The sequence below is a fragment of the Mus caroli genome, unplaced genomic scaffold (assembly GCF_978045245.1).
Source record: "Mus caroli unplaced genomic scaffold, Mus_caroli_1 scaffold_19, whole genome shotgun sequence".
Taxonomy (NCBI): domain Eukaryota; kingdom Metazoa; phylum Chordata; class Mammalia; order Rodentia; family Muridae; genus Mus; species Mus caroli.
The window spans coordinates 77,944,892-77,965,897 of NW_028227274.1; positions in this window are offsets into that span (position 1 = coordinate 77,944,892).

Here is a 21,006-nt window from a genome sequence, read left to right on the forward strand (position 1 = left end):
GCAAGTCAATGGCCTTTATGTACACAAAGGATAAACAGGCAGAGAAGGAAATTAGGGAAACAACACCCTTCTCAATAGTCACAAACAATACAAAATACCTTGGCGTGACTCTAAGGAAGTGAAAGATCTGTATGACAAGAACTTCAAGTCCCCGAAGAAAGAAATTAAAGAAGATCTCAGAAGATGGAAAGACCTTCCATGCTCATGGATTGGCAGGATCAACATTGTAAAAATGGCTATCTTACCAAAAGCAATCTACAGATTCAATGCAATCCCCATCAAAATTCCAACTCAATTCTTCAACGAATTAGAAAATGCAATCTGCAAATTCATCTGGAACAACAAAAACCTAGGATAGCAAAAACTCTTCTCAAGGATAAAAGAACCTCTGGTGGATTCACCATGCCTGACCTAAAGCTGTACTACAGAGCAATTGTGATAAAAAAAACTGCATGGTACTGGTATAACGACAGACAAGTAGACCAATGGAACAGAATTGAAGGCCCTGAGATCAACCCACATACCTATGGTCACTTGATCTTTGACAAGGGAGCAAAAACCATCCAGTGGAAAAAAGACAGCATTTTCAACAAATGGTGCTGGCACAACTGGCGGTTATCATGTATAAGAATGCGAATTGATCCATTCCTATCTCCTTGTACCAAGGTCAAATCTAAGTGGATTAAGGAACTCCACATAAAACCAGAGACACTGAAACTTATAGAGGAGAAAGTAGGGAAAAGCCTCAAAGATATGGGTACAGGGGAAAAATTCCTGAATAGAACAGCAAAGGCTTGTGCTGTAAGATCGAGAATCAATAAATGGGACCTCATAAAGTTGCAAAGCTTCTGCAAGGCAAAAGACACCGTCAATAAGACAAAAAGACCACCAACAGATTGGGAAAGGATCTTTACCTATCCTAAATCAGATAAGGAACTAATATCCAATATATATAAAGAACTCAAGAAGGTGGACTCCAGAAAATCAAATAACCCCGTTAAAAAATGGGGCTCAGAACTGAACAAAGAATTCTCATCTGAGGAATACCGAATGGCATAGAAGCACCTGAAAAAATGTTCAACATCCTTAGTCATCAGGGTAATGCAAATCAAAACAACCCTGAGATTCCACCTCACACCAGTCAGAATGGCTAAGATCAAAAATTCAGGTGACAGCAGATGCTGGCGAGGATGTGGAGAAAGAGGAACACTCCTCCATTGTTGGTGGGATTGCAAGCTGGTACAACCACTCTGGATATCAGTTTGGCAGTTCCTCAGAAAATTGGACATAATACTACCAGAGGATCCAGCAATACCTCTCCTGGGCATATATCCAGAAGATGTTCCAACCGGTAAGAAGGACACATGCTCCACTATGTTCATAGCAGCCTTATTTATAATAGCCAGAAGCTGGAAAGAACCCAGATGCCCCTCAGCAGAGGAATGGATACAGAAAATGTGGTACATTTACACAATGGAGTACTACTCAGCTATTAAAAGGAATGAATTTATGAAATTCCTAGGCAAATGAACGGATCTGGAGGGCATCATCCTGAGTGAGGTAACATATTCACAAAGGAACTCACACAATATGTACTCACTGATAAGTGGATATTAGCCCAAAAACTTAGGATACCCAAGATATAAGATTCAATTTGTTAAACGCATGAAACTCAAGAAGAACGAAGACCAAAGTGTGGACACTGTGCCCCTTCTTGGAATTTGGAACAAAACACCCATGGAAAGAGTTACAGAGATAAAGTTTGGAGCTGTGAAGAAAGGATGGACCATCTAAAGACTGCCATATCCAGGGATCCATCCCATAATCAGCTTCCAATCGCTGACACCATTGCATACACTAGCAAGATTTTCCTGAAAAGGACCCAGATATAGCTGTCTCTTGTGAGACAATGCCAGGGCCTAGCAAACACAGAAGTGGATGCTCACAATCAGCTATTGGATGGATCACAGGGCCCCCAATGGAGGAGCTAGAGAAAGTACCCAAGGAGCTAAAGGGAACTGCAACCCCATAGGTGGAACATTATTATGAACTAACCAGTACCCCAGAGCTCTTGACTCTAGCTGCATTTGTTTCAAAAGATGGCCTAGTCGGCCATCACTGGAAAGAGAGGCCCATTGGACTTGCCAACTTTATATGCCCCAATACAGGGGAATGCCAGGGCCAAAAGAATGGAAATGGGTGGGTAGGGAAGTGGGGGGGGGTATGGGGGACTTTTGTGATAGCATTGGAAATGTAATTGAGGAAAATACGTAATAAAAAAAAAAACCCAAGTGATAGCACATGCTGATAAGGATGTGGAGCACAGGGAACAGTCCTTTACTGCTGGTAGGAGTGCAAACTTATCCAACCACTTTGACAATCAATTTGGCAGTTTCTTGGAAAACTAGTAATAGTTCTATATCAAGACCCAGCTATACCACTCCTGGACATCTACCAAAAAGATGCCCCACAATACTACTGAGGTATTCTTTCAACTATGTTCTTAGCAGCTTTATTTGTAATAGCCAGAAACTTGAAGCAACTTATATGTCCCTCTGAAAGAATGGATAAAGAAAATTAAAAACAAAAAATCATAAATTTTGCAGGCAAATGGATGAAACTAGAAAATATCCTGAGTGAGATAACCAAGACTCAAAAGGACATGTATTCAAAGTCTGCTGCAAAAGAAAAAAAAATTGGATTTTGGCATGGAATCCAGAGAACAGTAGACCACAGAAATAGACTGTGTAGTCAAGTCCTGTGTCCCCTGTCAAATATCTGTTCTCAGGTGTCCCCAGCTCCTACTGGTGACCAGAGTAAGCAGAGTAGGAACAGATAAACTCTTGCTGCCTCCCAGCAGAACCATGGTCTGCTTTGGCAACTCTTGTTTTGAAGATTTGCAGTAGAGTAGAAGAAACTGGGAAGAGTTGAAGTGGACAGCTGAGGAGGCCCATCCCACATCTCAGCCTAGCTTGTAGTCCACTGTCCATTTACCTCACCCCTTGGTGAAAGCAGAGCCCCAAGGGGATAGTGTAGATGTGTCTTCAGCCACTGCTGAGTAAGATGATAAATTTCAGTTTTGTGAGCTTCAATCTTAAGAGAATTGCAGTAATTAGAAATTAAGAGCAATTCAAAATTAGGTTTAGGATCTAAAATGTTCTGGATAAAAGATTGTCTTCGAATCTGAAGCTTGATTGACTGCATGATAACTGAGTTAGGGATAACAGAACTAACTGAAATGATCTGTGTATACCCCACTCACTAGAAAAACTAGTAATGAATAAATGCTTGGATAGTGAAAAAAAAGGACATGTAGTTTTTGTTCTCACTTACAGGTGTATATTAGCCATTAGCCATGCTACACTCCGTAGATCCAAAGAAGCTAAACAAGAAGGAAAGCACAAGTGAGGATGCTTGAATCTCTTTTAGAAGGAGGAATGAAATAGCTGTAGGAAGCAGATGGAGGGAGAGAAATGGGTGAGAGAAGAGATGAGGGAATTGGAAAGGGAATGGGGAGAATTTCAGTATCAAGTGTGGGGAAAGACAGAAGTGGCCAGAGGGTCAGGAGAATGAATGAAAATCTGTACCTGCCTCGGGGGAAGAGGACAATCTCTAGGATGTCCCAGAGAGCTGGGATGGGGAGGCTCCCAAGAATCAATAGGGATAACCTTAGTTGAGACTCAGTCTAGTGGCTATTTAAAACCTGAAGAGGCCACCTCCTGTAGCCAGACAGGAATCCCAGTGGAACAATAAGAACACCAACAGACAACCCCAAAACTTTTGACCCAAAATTTATCTGGTTTAAAAGAAATGCAGGGATGGAGCAGAGACTGAGGGAATGACTGAGCAATAACTGACCCAACTTGAAATCCATCCCATGTGCACTATTAATTATATTCTTTTATGCTTGCAGACAGGACCCTAGCACAATTGTCCTCTGAGAGGTTCCGCCCAGCATCTGACTAGGACAAATTCAGAGACTCAGAGCCAACCATTGGATCATTAATCAGTACTCTTATGGAAGAGCTAGGAGAAGGATTAGGAGCCCCAAAGGAGATAAGAACCCCACAGGAAGCCCAACAGAGACAACAAATCTGGGCCCCTGGGAGCTCTCAGAAACTGATAGCATACACAGGCTGGACTGAGGTCTTCCACACATGTGTAACAGATGTGCAGCTCAGTCTTCATGTGGGTCCTGAACACCTGGATTGGAGGCTATCCCTAAAGCTGTTGACTGTCAGTGGAATACATTCCCCTAGCTGAGTTGCCTGTCGGGCCTCAGTGGGAGAGGATGGGCCTAGCCTTGCAGAGACCTGATGTGCCAGGATGGGGGATACCCAGTGCAAGTCTCTACCTGTTCATAGAAGTAGAGGAGGATGGGGAGAGATTATGGGAGGGGTACTGGAGGGGGCAGCAATTGGGATATAAGATGAATAAATGAATGAATTAACTAATAATAAAAGAACAAAACGATTGTGAAAATGATCATTCTACCAAAAGCCATATACAGATGCAGTGCAATCTCAACCAAAACCCACATCTTACTCTTCACAAAAATATAAAACAAACTATCGAATGGAACCACTAAAGACCCTGGGTTAGCCAAAACAATCCTAAGCAAAAAGAGTAGTATTGGAGGAATTACCAATCAAATCTTAGGATGTATTATAGAGTCATAGTAATAAAATCAACATGGTTCTTGCATTAAAATAAACTTGTGTAGTAATGGAACAAAACTTAAGACCCAAACATAAGTATACATAACAACAAATATCTGTCACTTGATAAAGAAGATTAACACACACTGGGGAAAAGACAGCATCTTCAGCATATAGTGCTAAAAAAAATGTATGTCCACACGAAGGAGAATGAAATTAGAACCATTTTTATCACCCTTCATCCTTAAAAAAAAATATATATATATATACATCCTTAAAAAAAAATATATATATATATACACTTTATATATATATACACACACATATATACATATATATATATACACATATATATACATATATATACATACATATATATATATATATTTAAGGGTATATGTGTGTGTGTATATATATATATATATATATATATATATATATATATACCCTTAAAAATGGACCTAGGAAATGAACAGTTGTCACTTTTTTTTTTTTTTTTTTGGTTTTTGGTTTTTGGTTTTGGTTTTTGGCTTTGGGTTTTGGGTTTTGTGGTTTGGGTTTTTGGTTGTTTTTTGAGACAGGGTTTCTCTGTATAGCCCTGGCTGTCCTGGAACTCACTTTGTAAACCAGGCTGGACTGGAACTCAGAAATCTGCCTGCCTTTGCCTCCCAAGTGCTGGGATTAAAGAGTGCGCCACCACGCCTGGCCACTTGTCACTCTTTTAATATCTAACACAATACATATAAAATCAAAAGCAGTGGGATAATAAAAAGAGCTGTTTCATGATGATAAAGGGAACAATATGTCAAGAGGCATTATGAAATTAAATACATGTTCAAACATAAGTGCTGTAAGTTTCATAAAACATACCAGTCAATGTAAAATCACATAACTAGCACAATAGTAGCCTTTAATACCAAAACCTCATGAATTGGCCAGGCTTTCCAACAAAAAATAAACAGAAAACTATGAGACTTAAATGGCATCACTCATCAACTGGACCTAACACAGCCCTACAGAGTATTTTATCCAAATGTTGTAGAAGACACGTTCTTCCTAGCAACCCATAAATCTTTCTCCCAAATATGTCATCTTGAAGGACACAAAGCAAATCTACACAAATACAGAAAAATTAAATAATTCCTTATATATATCATACTGTAATAATAATGCCTATTAATAACTAGAGAAACCCTAGAGCACAGACAACCCTGTGGAGATTAAACAACACATTATTGAATAATCAACAGGTTTTTGAAGAAACCAAGAAGGAACTTTCTCTTCATTACTATAATTTGAAAATAAAAATGCAACATACCAAATCCTATGAGCTATAACGCATGCAGTCTTAAGATGGAAGATCACAGCATATAAATGTAAGAGATCAGAATTATCAAGTAAATAACACAATGGCACAACTTAGAGCTCGGGGGTGGGGGGAGGGAATCCAAACCCAAATCAGTAGACAGAAAATATCATTAAGATCAGAGCAAGAGTTAAACCCACAGGTAGATGGTGGATTGTATATCTTACAACATCTCTGAGGTAGCTGTGGACCCAGGTTGGGGAACAGATCTGAGCCAAGGGAAAGACTTACAACTGCATGGAGAATCCCAAATTCCCCAGTGGTTTCATGATTTCAGTAGAAGTTATAGCCCCTGAGTGGATAATGACTCTGAACCAAGATAAAGGCTACACATAAGCAAGGAGTTCCATGAATTGCCGGAAATAGTGCAGACCCAGGAATGACCCCAGATGACCCAAGACAATACCTGACCCTTGGAGAAAGACTGGAGATAAAGCTTCTGCCCCTAAATAACAGTCCACCTTGATTTATTTTGGTCCAGATTATTGGAAATACCTCCACTAACAGAAAAGTTTAATTTTTTAAAAAATATCAAAAAAAAGGAAAAAAAATCTACCAACAAATTAAGTTCAGATGCACAAATCCAAGCAAAAGTAAAAATATGAAAAAACCAAGGTGTTATGTCTTCTCCAAAAATTACAAATCTAATAGTAATATCCCCCAATAAGAATAACCTGGAAGAACTTCCAGCCTAAGGATTTAAATAATTATTCTAACTATGTCTTTAAAACCAAACAATTAATGAGTGCTCTTTAGCAAAACAAAAAGAACTGAGTTACATAAAGTAGTCAATCTAAGTTACAAAATAAAAACTCATTCAATAAATAAAACTGCTGAAGAAAAATAAAACTGAAGTTGGGAATTAAAAGTTCAATAAACCAAGCGAAAAGCACACTGGAAATCCTTGCCACCAGAATGGATCATGAGGAAAACAGAGTGTCAGGGCTTGAAGAGAAGATTGAGGAAATGGGTCACATGGTTAAGACCAATAATAAATATGCAAAAATGGAACAGTGGGGAGCTCTTGGACACAATTAAAGACCAAACCTTTGCATTACTGTCATAGAAGAAGTAGAATAGTGCCTCCATTAAAGCTTAGAAAATACTTTCAATCAAATCAAATTAATTTTTTTAAATCAAGAGAAAGAAATACCCAGCCTAGAACTGAAACATAATAACAATAAATAGACAAGATAAAGAAAGATACTCTTCATAACATATTATACTTAGAATATTAACATCCAATGATCTAAAGGGGAGATCTGGAGAAAACTTCGAGAGAGGAAGATGAAGTCACTTAAAAAGCCAAGTCTATCAGAATAAGCCGGTATTTCTATAGAAATATTTAAAACCAGAGAGACATGGAAAGATATATTCCATGTTCAGAATGACCACAAACAAACAGGAATTAATACATGCCTTTCAGTAATTCTCAAGGCATCAAAAAGAAAGGATTTGTTTGAGGGGCAAACAAAGTGATGAATCAGAGAAAGATTTGGCAGAATGATTATAAATAGGATATACCCAACTCTCCTGAGAACAGGAATGAGAGGCTACTTAAAGCAGTTCAGTGTGTTGAGGGGGAGTGCTGTAGAGTTGAGTTTGTGGCAGTTCAGTTGACAGCAGTTCAATTCATGAAGTTCAGACGCCATTTTTAACAGGACAGTTTTATAGAGACAGGTTGCAAAGAGAACAATCTATACACAGGTTAAGGCAGAACAAGCCAGAGAATGAGAAGGAGCCAGAATATTACAACAGATTGCTAGAGTTAGTTTGAGGCCAAACAGAGCAATTCAGTGAGAAGATGAAAGAAGTCAGTTTGAATTAGTCAGCTTGAAAAGGAATTTGGGCCAGGACAGCTGAGTTGAACCAGCCAGCTAGAGTTCAGAAAGAATTAGAAGGTGTGAGTTTATTCAACAGTAAGCACCTGAAACAACAATTTCATCTGGTGAATAAAAGTTACATTTACATTTCTTTGCTTTCAGGCATACAGAAGGCTACAGAGATATTCTGGAGATGTGACATGTGACTGGCTCTGCAATGATTTGGTACATCTCATGTGTATCTCTTTTTGTTGGTCTTGCTGAAAAGCCACAAAAACACGCCTAGGTCACTCTTCTCTGATGCTTACAAAGAATTTATTTACCAGTAGCATGTCAGAGTCTCCATTAACTTGGTTCATGTTTGTTGGCAGTAAACATGGATCAAGACGAGACACGCCCCTTTTCTGTTCTTAAGACTCATGGTTTTCCTTCATAACTTACCCTCTTTTGAATACTCCAATCATTTTTGCCTGCCATTGCAAGTGAGGTTGCCGTTAAAGTAAGGTCAACATTGTCCTCTAAGACCAGGGCCTTCCTTTTGCGCATAGACTGACATAAGACTTTACACATCACTCACTTGGCTTACAATATTATTTGTTTGCAAATAGTAGCATAGTCCTTTTATAGTATTGTATATTCACCCTAAATAAGCTATATATGATGTCCCAGACCTTGTTATATAATATCTCTATTGGCTTTCCCAAATGTTGTTGATGTTAATACTTTAAATACAGACTACATATAGAAAGAAACCTAATATATAGATTATAGATTATATAGATAATCTTCATTTGTTTTGAGTTTGTCAGCACTTGATGATGCCACAAATATGCTAGATCAATCATTTGGCCCTCCTCACATACCTATAATTTGGAAAGAAAAATAGCTAGTTTTTATGCATACTCTGGTATGTATTCATCATTCCCAAAATTTTAAAGGTTTGTCTGGGAAAACAAAATTTATGAAATCTTGATGGGGCTACTAGCTGCCTAGGTATTTTGTTAAACATTATTCTATGTGTTTTGAATGAGGTGGTTATTTGTGCAAGCATATTGAATAAAGCATACTTTACTCTGAGATGGAATATACCTCCTCTAATCCTCTGCAGGCAGGGCTGAAAAAAAGGGGGGGCACTAGAAAAAAAGCAGATTCCCCCCTGAGTGAAGGAGAACTCTTCAAAGATATCATGCTCTACTTGATCATGGCTGCTCCGAACTGACAGCAGCTTTCCTTCCCTCACTCTGTTGGGAACTGATTATCATGTCTGTCATTACCTCCATAGAGTTGCTTGGAAACTGATACATGTGAAGATAAAAAATAAAATAAAAATAAAAGCTAAGAGGGTTTTCAAGGATTTCTCAGGGAGGGCTTATTCTCACACCTAAAGTGGGGAGTAATATAGAAACTTAAGGCTTTTTCTGTCCAAGATAAAATTTACTTCCAAGCTTAGGGTTGTGTTGAGTTCCAGCTAGAGGACAGAGATGGAAGGAAGAAAAAGTAAATACCAGAAAGCATTCTGAACTTCGTCAGCCTGCTACTTTTGTCTTTCAAAAAAATTCATAAATGATTTTTTTTCTTAAGACAACGTAGTCTGGTGTTCAAGTTGTAATTCTCTAGATGGGTGCTGGATTCCCAGCTGTGTGCCACAGTGCACGCTGCTCTAGAAATGTGCTATATTCATTCTTGCCACAGTAAAACATAGTATACATGATATCAACCCACATTATATTTTCAAACTTCTCATATTCCATGTATTGTTTCTATCCTAAGATTGCATTCAGTGAAATGGACAGACTCCATTGTACCTGTTCTTTCTTGACCAAATGAAATCCGCATTCTCCTTACATTGAATAAAACTGTTGCCATCCATGTTCTGATTAAAACCTCTTATTGAGGTCATCAGTATTCTCAATAATGTGAAATCTATTGTTTCCATCCTCGTTAGACTGACATTCAAACCTTTGACAAATCTTACCTTCTTTCTGAAGTCATTTCTATCTACTTTATTCAAGGCCACAAAGTTCTCCTGTGATTCCCTTACTTTTTCTCCTGTTCTGCACCCTTTCAATGATTATTTACTTCCTCAGTTCAGAGAGTTTAGAAATGTACTATGTTCATTCTTGCCAGAGTAAACTATAGTATACATGATATCAACACACATTATATTTAACTTTGGAAAATAAAGATTCCAAAATAGTGGTGTGCTAAGGGAATCATCACCCCGTCCTTGTTGAATAAATCAAGAAGTTCTATGAATTTCTTTTCAACATTTTTTGAAAATTTGCATTACCCCTCCCTTCAAGTTAGTGATCTATTGGGAGGAAGAGAACCCCAAAACAATAATGTCTATTGCCATCTCCTTAGTTGCACCCCAAAAGCTGAAGATAAGATTTACTCCAAAAGTAAACGGAATCAAAATATCTTCAATAAATAAAGTTAATGAAAACTGTTACAAAGTACATAAAAATGATGGTATTGACCTATTATCCTTCTCCCCAAGGAGTAGCTCTCATACTATCAGAAGATACTATTATCCTCCTCCCCAAGGAGTAGCTCTCATACTATCAGAAGATACTATTCAAACTTTCAAATGATGAGAGCAAAAGTCCTACCAGCTTCCCATAACAACAATGACTGTCCTGGTAAGATATTCCAAATTGTGTGATAATCCTGTTTATATCTTAGAGACAATCAGCAGCTGTGTAAATTGGACTTAAGACCCACTCTATAATAGGCAACTATGGCTGGAAACTGCAGACCCTAGAAGAAAATCTACTCCTACCATTTTTTTTTCTAAATCAATGTTGCTTCAAAATGTTTTCTAAATAGTTATCCTATATCCATAGTTGAATATAGTCCTCATTCCCTATCAAGTAAATATTTTGCTGAAAGTGGAGGCTTCTACAAAGATCTAGAACTAGTCAAAATGCAAAGAACAAGTCACCCAACCTCAACTTGAATATCAGCGATATAACCACTACACCTAAGTCTCATGGAACATCATGGAAGAGGGGGTTTTAAACAGTGTAAGAGTCAGAGGGACAAGTGTAAGTGCTGACAGGCAGTATCTTCTAGATGTGACAGGGATTCTTCATCCATGAAATATTGTGAAGATAGTTGCTTTTATAAGACCTGTTCAATGGCCACACCAGTTGTCATGCCAACATGTTTGAGAAATTTTCACAAAGACCTACCCCTAAATGAAGAGCGGGCCATTCAATAGCAGCTGAACAGGGGAAACTTTTCTCCAGGGACAAGCCCCTTAATAGGTTTTCAAATTATAACTAATCATCCCTAAACATCTATATAAATGGGCAACATTAACTGGACTCAGTAGATTTCTATATACATATATAATTGATAATAATTATGAAAGGAGAACTTAAGAGGGGTAGGGAAAACCAAGAAGGTTTAGAGTAGGGAGTGGCAGAGGTAGAGATGATGTTTAAAAAATGTATTCAAATACGAAGTCATCAAAAAGTAAATATAAATATATGCATATAAAATGTCTATTATCACTTTTATATATGTTTTAATAAAAGAGTTGAAGAATGTATTATTATCTACAGAGGCCTCTGTCAGATTTTTTTTTCTTGAATATTATCTGAGGAAGTGGAATTCAAGAGGTTTCTCCCACCACTCCTAGAAATGGCAAGAGAGGCATTTATCATGTAGAGATTTTCAAAATCATGTATAATCCCCCCCCCCAGCAACCCATGTATCAGCTTGTCTACACATAATTTGAAAAATCTTTTAAAATATGTCATTAATTGATTGAGAGCTTCATACACATGTTTTGATCATTTTCATTTCCTCCTCTTCCTCTTTCCAGATCCAGCCCTCATTCCACACCCACCCAACATTTATGTCTTTGTTTTTCATCCCATCAATTCCCCTTCTAAAGAAAACGAGCTCTTCTGCTCTTGGCAACTATCAATGAGCAACAGTTCCACAACTAGATATGACTTCAAGTACAGGCCCTGTCCATACCAAGATTTTTGTCTGTATTGAGCTTGTATGAGCTGTCACATCCATTGTAAATTCATATGTGCCATTGCCCTGTTGTGACAGGAAAACTCTCCACCACCTCTGGTTCTTACAGTCATTCTCTCTTTTCTCTGCTAGTGGATGACAACCTGGTAACTACTGTCTAGAAATCAGTGTGGAGAATCCCCAAAATGATAAAAATACACCCACCACATGGTCCAGCTCTACCAATCTTGGACATACACCCAAAGGGCTCTACACCTTCCTAGAAAGGTATAGAATACCCTTTGCTTTTATTCTTCAAACCTCATCTGTACCTAAACTTCAGATTTGGATTGTCTTCAGCCTACCTTTCCATGAAATAACTGATACGAAACTCGGTTAAGTGGTAGTATTGTAACCAAAAAAAACTTGTTTTATGATAGAAAAAAATATACAATTTTTTGGCAAAATTTATATGAGGAAATTTTAGTTATGAATGGTTATTCGTGGTTATTGATGTTCTAGTCAAAATATCCAGCAAGTGAAAACAGACTACATGCCCATCAGTTGGTGAATAGTTAATAAAAAATGTAGGATATTTACACAATGAAATATTGTCAGCTGTTTAGAATGTGTGTATGAAAATAAATGGAGCTGGAAATGATCATTATAAATAAAGGAACTCAGATCTTGGATGTGCACACACTTACTGGAACAAAAATAATGCTCTGTATTTCCGTGTGTGTGTGTGTCTGTGTCTGTGTGTGTCTGTGTGTCTGTGTGTGTGTGTGTGTGTATGTGTGTCTCTGTGTGTGTGCATGTGTGGTATTAGAGGAGGAACAATTATTAAAAAAACAAATCTTTAACCTGAAATTCTATGATCAAGGCAAGACTTCCATTCTTAGCTTATTCATTGACCTCATGCAAATATCATCTCTTTTCAGTCATTTCCTGTAAGAAATTAAAGGAAATATATGAGGAGCAATAAAAATATTTCATTGTGTTTTGATGGTATCATTTTGGTTTTTTGAGACAAGGTTTCACTGTATAGCCCAAACTCACCTCATTTGTGATTCTCCTGTGTGCTACCAGCCAAGTGCGGAGATTACAGGCTTGTGCCACCTCTCATTGCTTTAGGATTATATTTTCACTTGAAATGGTAGCATATGGAACATTATACAAAGAGCTAGATGCATTTACAAATAAATCACTAAATATAGAAATGCTTTTCCAAGTAAATTTATTTTCATTCTTTGCCTTCATAAATATCCACAGGAAAACTGAAAACCATTTTTAATTGCTATAAAGTTAATTGTCATACAAGGTTTTTTGAAAATCACAAAGTTAGAAGCCAATACAATTAATGTAAATTATTAGTTAAGTTTTCCTTTTATTTAACTGAAAAAATGACAAAGAAAATAGGTGCAATAATTGATATTAAGGTAATATACAAAAATGAACACTGTATTTTGTTTCTGATAACTTCATTGTAGCCATATCAGATAAATTGGTCATTCATAACTAAATTTTCCTCACATCAAATTTGCCATTTTATTGATAATAACAAAAAATTGTATTTTTTTCTATCGAAAAACAGCTTTTTGGTTACAATACTACCACTTAACCTAGTTACCTAGTTTCCTATCAGTTATTTCATGAAAAGGCAGGCTGAAGACAATCCAAATCTGAAGTTTAGGTACAGATGAGGTTTGAAGAATAAAACCAAAGGGTACTCTAAAAAGTATACTAATAGTTTGACAAAAGATCATTAAATTGATCCATGAGTGTCTGCTATTGATTAGCTTGACTTAGATCAAAGCTGTGAACACAGATCCTAAAACTGTGGAACTGCTGAAGAAAAAGTAGAGCATGCTCATAAACATACAGACACAGGCACAGATTTCTTTTTTTTTTTTTTTTTTTTTTTTTGGTTTTTCGAGACAGGGTTTCTCTTTATAGCTCTGGCTGTCCTGGAGCTCACTTTGTAGACCAGGCTGGCCTCGAACTCAGGCACAGATTTCTAATAGAATTCTAATGCTAACAATGAGTCCAACAATAGACCCAACAATCAAAAGTGAAATGTTAATAAGAAAACTGTTGATCAAGAGAAGAGGCAGCTCACAGAATGGGAGAAAATCTTTGCCAGGTATATATCTGACAGAGGATTAATGTCTAGAATATACAAAGAACTAAAAAGAGGAAAATGGAGACAGAAGTGGATGCTCACAGCCATCCATTGGATGGAGCACAAGGTCCTTAATGAAGGAGCTAGAGAAAGTACCCAAGGAGCTGAAGGGGTTTGCAGCCCCATAGGAGGAACAACAATATGAACTAACCAGTACCCCCAGAGCTCCCTGAGACTAAACCACCAACCAAAGAAAACACATGGTGGGACCCATGGCTCTAGTTGCATATGTACCCTAGTCAGTCATCAATGGGAGAAGAGGCCCTCGGTCCTGTGAAGATTCTATGCCCCAGTATAGGGGAAGGCCAGGGCCAGGAAGCGGGAGTGGGTGAGTTGGTGAGCAGAGGGAGAGGGGAGGGGGAGGGGGTACAAATAACCACAAATCCTGGCATAGGTGTGGGAAAGAGGGATGCTTATACACTGTTGGTGGAAGAGTAAACTTCCACGTTGGAAATCAGACTGAAAATTTCTCAAAGAAAGTGCCAGATATTAAACTACCATATTTTTCAACTATACCACTCCTAGGCATATACCCAAAGGACTATATCCTACTACAAAGATAGATACATATCCATGTTCATTGCTGTCCTACTCACAATAACTAGGAAATGGAAGCTGTCTAGGTACATATCAAATGAGGAATAGACAATTAATTGTGACACATATACACAATGGAATTTCATTCAGCTGCAAAGAAAAATTAAATTATAAAATTTACAGGTAAATGGATGGAACTGTATAAAATTACTCTGCATGAAGCAACCCAGGCCCAGAAAGACAAGCTACACATTCTCTGATATGTGCCCATGATAGCCTCAAATGTTCACTTTTGTGTGTTTAACTTGGAGCAAGTTTGCAATCCAGGAAACTAGAAAGAACCACTGATGGTGGATGCTTGAAGGGAAAGTGGATAGAAGAATATGGGTATAATAAAAATAAAGACAAGGAATATTATGCAGGAGAATGGTTAAATAAAAAGGGGGCAGGGATTAGCAGGATAAAGGTATGTGAGAAAGTATCAAAAAAAATGAAGGAAATATGACAGAAATCTCCTCCCTTACACACACATACAAAAAATGTTTTTAGCCCTACCACTCAGAACACCCAAAACATGATAGGATATTGTCATTGCTCTTGGTGTCCCAGAAGAAATAGATAATAAGATACTATTCATTCTTTGGTGGTTTGAATGAGAAAGGCCCCCATTGGTTCATATATTTGAGTCATTGACCCCAGGTAGTAGAACTTTTGGGGAAGGATTAACTTTGGTTAGAGGAGATATGTTCAGCTAGGAAAGTAGGGCTCAATTGGAAATCCTACTAGGATCTTCGGAAGACAATACTTATGAGAGCAATATAGAATATGAAGGTTAGTTCAAGAGGTTTCAGAGAGGAACAATATCATCAACTACAATACACACCATTCTGTGATATTTTCACAAAGAATATGGCTGCTTCTGCCATTGTCCTAAAAAATTGATTGGGGCTAAACTGAAAAGCATTGGATTGATTTTCTTTCCAGAGCTTTCAAGACAGTCTAAAATTGGTTCTGTTGCATGGTTATTAGTAACCATCCTTGGGCAGATATCCGATGAAAATATCAAGCAGAGCAAAAGGAAGTAAAAGTGTGTCTCATCACCAGGCCTGTAAATAGACTGCTTTGCAGTCTTCTCACCCTACCTCCATTCTCCAGAATGCTGCTAGAACCTTGTACTGTATCCAGGTTTCTCCCTCCCTGTGGACCCTCCAAGCCCTCTCTTCTAGCCCATTCCCATTCTTTTTGTCAAACCCCAATACTCAGAAACACTTTTTAATCTATGATCCCACACACTCAGTGGCCATACCCAACAGGGACTCAGGTAAGTGCTTCACACTGTCCTTTCTATCCTCCATTACAGCCTTGCTATTCTCAACCTCAGCCCCAATAACAATGTGTTTGCAGGTGCCTCTCCTCCAGCCACAACCCCATGAACTGGAGCATCTGACTGTCAATTCAGAAGCATGGCCTCCTAGCCCTGTTTCTCCAGGTTATTCTTAGCTAACCTTGCAGCCCACTTGCAGGATTCTCTCGTGGTACATCTCCAAATCCCTGGGGACCCCAATTCCTGGTGTAGATAGGAGCTTCTTGGCCATTTCCTGAAGCACTTCTCAGCATTTTATCCTAGCCCACCTCTATTCATCTCCATGCCCAATGACATGCAGAAAGATTACCTCCCAGAAAATTCAGAGCCACAACATTTTCTTAAAATCAAGCTCATGGGGCTTTCTCCAAAACTGACCACATACTACAACACAGAGCAAGTTGCAAACGATATAAGAAAATAGAAATAATGCCCTGTATATTTATTTGGTCATCATAATTAAATCTGGATATAACAACAATAAAACCATACAAATTCATGACTGAATGAAAATAGGTCAAGACAGAAATTAAGAAGGAATTTAAAGGCTTTCTAAAATTGAATGAAAATGAAATTATAACATACTCTAACCTATAGGAAACAATGAAGACAGCATTGTCTAAGAGGCAAGAGCATAGCTCCAAATGCCTATATAAAAAATAATAATGAAGGAGAACTTTCATATTATCAATGTAATTCCACACCTAAAAGCTCTAGAACAAAAGGAAGACATGACAACCAATTTTTTAAAAAGTAGACAGAAGAAAAAATGAAATGTATTGCTAAAACCAATAAAATAGAAACAAACAAAAAAACAAAGACTCAATGAAACAAAGATTTTGTTCTTTGGAAAAAAAAAAACAAGACTGATAAACCCTTAGCCAAATTAGCTAAAAGATGAAAAGAGAAGATCCAAATTGATAATATTAGAGACTAAAAGAGGAACATCAAGACAGACACTGAAAAAAATCCAGAGAATCAGAAGGACACACTTTTAAAACTCTGTCCTGAACCAACCTGGAAATCCTAAAAGAAATGTCTAAGTTTCCTGCTATATGCAATCTACTTAAGTTAAATCAGCATCCCTTAAGCTATTTCAACTGATCTTTAACCCTTAGTGAAATGAAAGAAGTACGTAAAAATCTACTAGCCACAAAAAGCCCAGAGCTAGACAAATTCAGTGAAGAATTCTACTACATATTCCAAGAAAAGGTAATGCCAATATTCCTTAAAGTATTCAGCAAAATAAAAACTAAAGGAATATTGCCCAATACTTTTTACAAGGCCAAAAATACCCCAATCCTTAAACCATGCAAAGTCCCAACAAAGAAAGAAAATTACATACCAATTTTCCTTATAAACATGGATGCAAAAATTCTCAATATAATATTTGTAATCTGAATCCAAGAACACAACAAAAAGATTATCCAGCCTGATAAAGATGCAGGGATGATTCAACATATATAATTGATAAAAGTATTCCACCACATAAACACACTGAAAGACAAATATCCCCCACGATTATCTCATTAGATACAGAAAAGGCCTTTTATAAATCCAACATCCCTTCCTGATAAAAGTAGTGGAGATGTTAAGGATACAAAGGACATAATATATCAACATAATAAAGGCAATTTAAAGGGAGCCTCCAGTCAACACCAACTTAAATGGAGAGAAACTCAAAGCAATCCCACTAAAATCAGGAACAGCACAAAGTTGTCCATTCTCTCCATATTTATTCTAAATAGTACTTGAAGTCTCATCTAGGGCAATAAGACAACAAAAGAAGATCAAGGGGATACAAATGGGAAATGATGAAGTCAAAGTATCTTTATTTGAAGATTATATGCTAATATGTATAAATGACTCAGATTTCTACAAGGGAACTCTTATAGCTAAAAAACACTTTCAGCAAAGTACTTGAATACAAAATTAACTCACAAAAATAAGTAGCCCTCCAATATACAAATGATAAGTGGCCTAATAAAGAAATCAGAAGACCAATACCTTTCATAATAGCCTCAAAAAAAATCCTGTGATAATTCTGGCCAAGCAAGTGGAAGGCTGTATAATAAAAAACCTTAAGACACTAGAGGAAGACATTAAAAAAATATCAGAAAATTGAAAGATCATCCATTATCATGGGCCAGTAGGATTAATGGTGAAGTGTTCATTCTACCAATTTTTAAGGTTATTAACCTTTTAATACAACATTATAGTTTGGTAACAGGTATCTTTTAAGATTTTCTGCAAATTTTCTTAAATTTCAGATCTAATCTTTCATATGTCATTTTAATTATCCTTTTCAAAGAGCATTCATCATTTTTATTGTTTTCAGAACATTCAATAATCATGGGTTAGAACTATATCATTTCACAGCTAGAAAGTATCAAATGGTAAAATAATTAAATACATGCCAACTCTTAAAAAAAAGAAGCTAAGTTTTACATAACTGAAGTCCAAAATTATTGTTCTCAATAATAAAATTTTATTTTCTTGTAGTAATACAACTGATTTTAGTGTAAAAATAATTTAACAGGCAACATTGCACTTTCTCTCTCGGGACGGTATTAGTTTGCTTCTGTTAGCGAATCCACTTACTCGTTACTAACTATAAATACATGGGTTTTTCAAATAGGCTAGGTGTTTATTGATTTTTCTCATTAAAATAATGAGCTAAATAAAATGATTAACATCCCATTGCATATTTCTCTGAATCATATCTTAACTGTTAGGAAACCTATGCTTTAAAGTTGATGGTAATTCCATTTAGAAGCAACTGTCATACTGAATTTTTTGATAAATATAAGGTTGCCTTTGTTGTTAATGAAAAATAAAAAATCATAGTCCAGAATTCAGTTCTTTCCGTATGCCTAATGGTGGCTAGTGGCGATATTCCCTAAATTTTCCTCACTTCTTCTTCTCTTGCAATCCTGTTTTTTAGAATTTATGATTGGTATATATTCACTTACACATACACACATATATACATCCACACATAGAGCACAAAACACAAACTGAACAAATATATTAACCTAAAAATAACATTAAGCTAAAGGGGAAAGGCTTAATATTTGATGGTGCTGAATTTCCTAATTACATTTTATTAATGGTTATAAAGTGGGAAACTATTATGTACAGATAGGAAAGACTACATGTTGATAAGAGAAACTATACAGCCTACACTTTGTTTCTAGTCACTAAAGTTGCTACAACCTAAAGTGAGCAATGATGGTTAAAGTATGAAGGGGTGTTAACTGTTATATACACTTTGTATTGTGTTTTGTGTTAATGTGTGTATATGTCGGGTTATTATTTAGCAGCCAGCTGCCTGCTTGTTTTTATTACTAATGTTTAAGCATAATTTTTCTCTCCTGGGGTAGATGTTATTTACATTTAAAACAATGATGAACACATTATAGAAACGAGTACTTATAATTTTGTTTATTTGTTTATTTATTTATTTAATGAAGTATAGAATATGGACCATGACATACATTTGAAAGTCAGAGGACAATTTGCTGAGGTCCATTCTCCTCTTGTAAATTGTGGAGGTGGGATGCAACTTGGTAACTAGACCGTTGAATTGCTGAGCCATTTTTCTGCTCTCCTTTTTAATAGTACACATTAAGAATAGTATACATTTAAAAAGAAATAAAATTGAGGATCAAGTATGGCGGTGAGACAGGAGAGAAGCCTGGAGGGCCAGGAGAATGAATGGAAATATGCAGCTGCAGAGGATCCATGTGGGGAACCTCTAGAGAGACCCAGAGACCTAAGACATGGGAGGCTCCTAGAACGCAATGGAGATGACCTTAGCTGAAACACCCAATGGTGGGTAGATGGAACCTGAAGAGACCACCTACAGTAGATAGACCTGGCTCCCATTGGAGGGATGGGGCCACCCTCCCATATCAAAATTTTGACCCAGAATTGTTCCTGTCTAAAGGGGATGCAGGGATGAAAATGGAGCAGAGACTGAAGGAAAGGCCATCCTGTGGCAGGCCCAATTTGAGATGTGTCCCATACAAAGGCACCAAACCCTGACATTATTACTGATGCCATATTGTATTTGCAGACAGGAACCTAGCATGGCTGTCCTCTGAGAGGCTCTACCAGCAGCTGACTGAGACAAATGCAGATACTTACAACCAACCATTGGACTGAGGTCAGACACCCCTATGGAAGAATTAGTGGGAGCATTGAAGGGGATGGCAACCCCATAAAAAGAACAGCAGTATAAACTAACCCAGACCCCCTCAGAGCTCCCAGACTAAACCACCAACCAAAGAACATGCATGGATTGGTCTGTGGCCTCTGGCATATATGTAGCAGAGGACTCCCTTGTCTTGCCTCAGTGGGAGAGAATGTGTCTAATCCAGTAGAGACTTGATGTTCTAGGGAAAGGTGGTGGTAAGGTGGAGTAGGAGGCAGTGGGATGGGCAGCACCCTCTCAGAGGCAAAGAGGATGGAGGATGCTGTGAGGAATTCTGGGAGGAGGATCAGGAAGGGGGGCAACATTTGAAATGTAAATAAATAAAATAATTTAATAAAAAATAAAGAAGAAAATAGAAATAAGAGTTAAGACAATGGATATTTTGCTTAAGAATAGGACATGAGTAGCAATATTTGTATAATAATAGATGTGTTTTGTAAGAATCAGAGAATTACAAGTAAAATAAAACATTAATTTTTCTCCCACACAGTAATATACTGTTGGATTTACCTTCTTTCATTATATAGCAAAGAAAGGCTGGAGGAAGTGAGAGAAAACTGTTGTTAGAATGGGTTGCAAAATGATTCTTTCAGATGGAAAGTGATGCATAAAATAGCCCACAGTGTGAATAAGTTGGCACAAGGTGCCCCTGTGTCAACAACCCTCAGCTACTGAAGACCTTAGCTCACCAGTGTTTCCCACATTGTGTTATGTGCAGTTTTCACTGGATGTTAGTAATTCTAGCTCAAAATGTGTGATGTGATGTGTGTGTGTGTGTGTGTGTGTGTGTGTGTGTGTGTGTGTTATCTGTTCTCCATTTTATAGTGGGAAAAAAACAATTAGCTAAAGTCAAAGGACGATTTTCCCTATGGTTTGATTTTGATGAAGT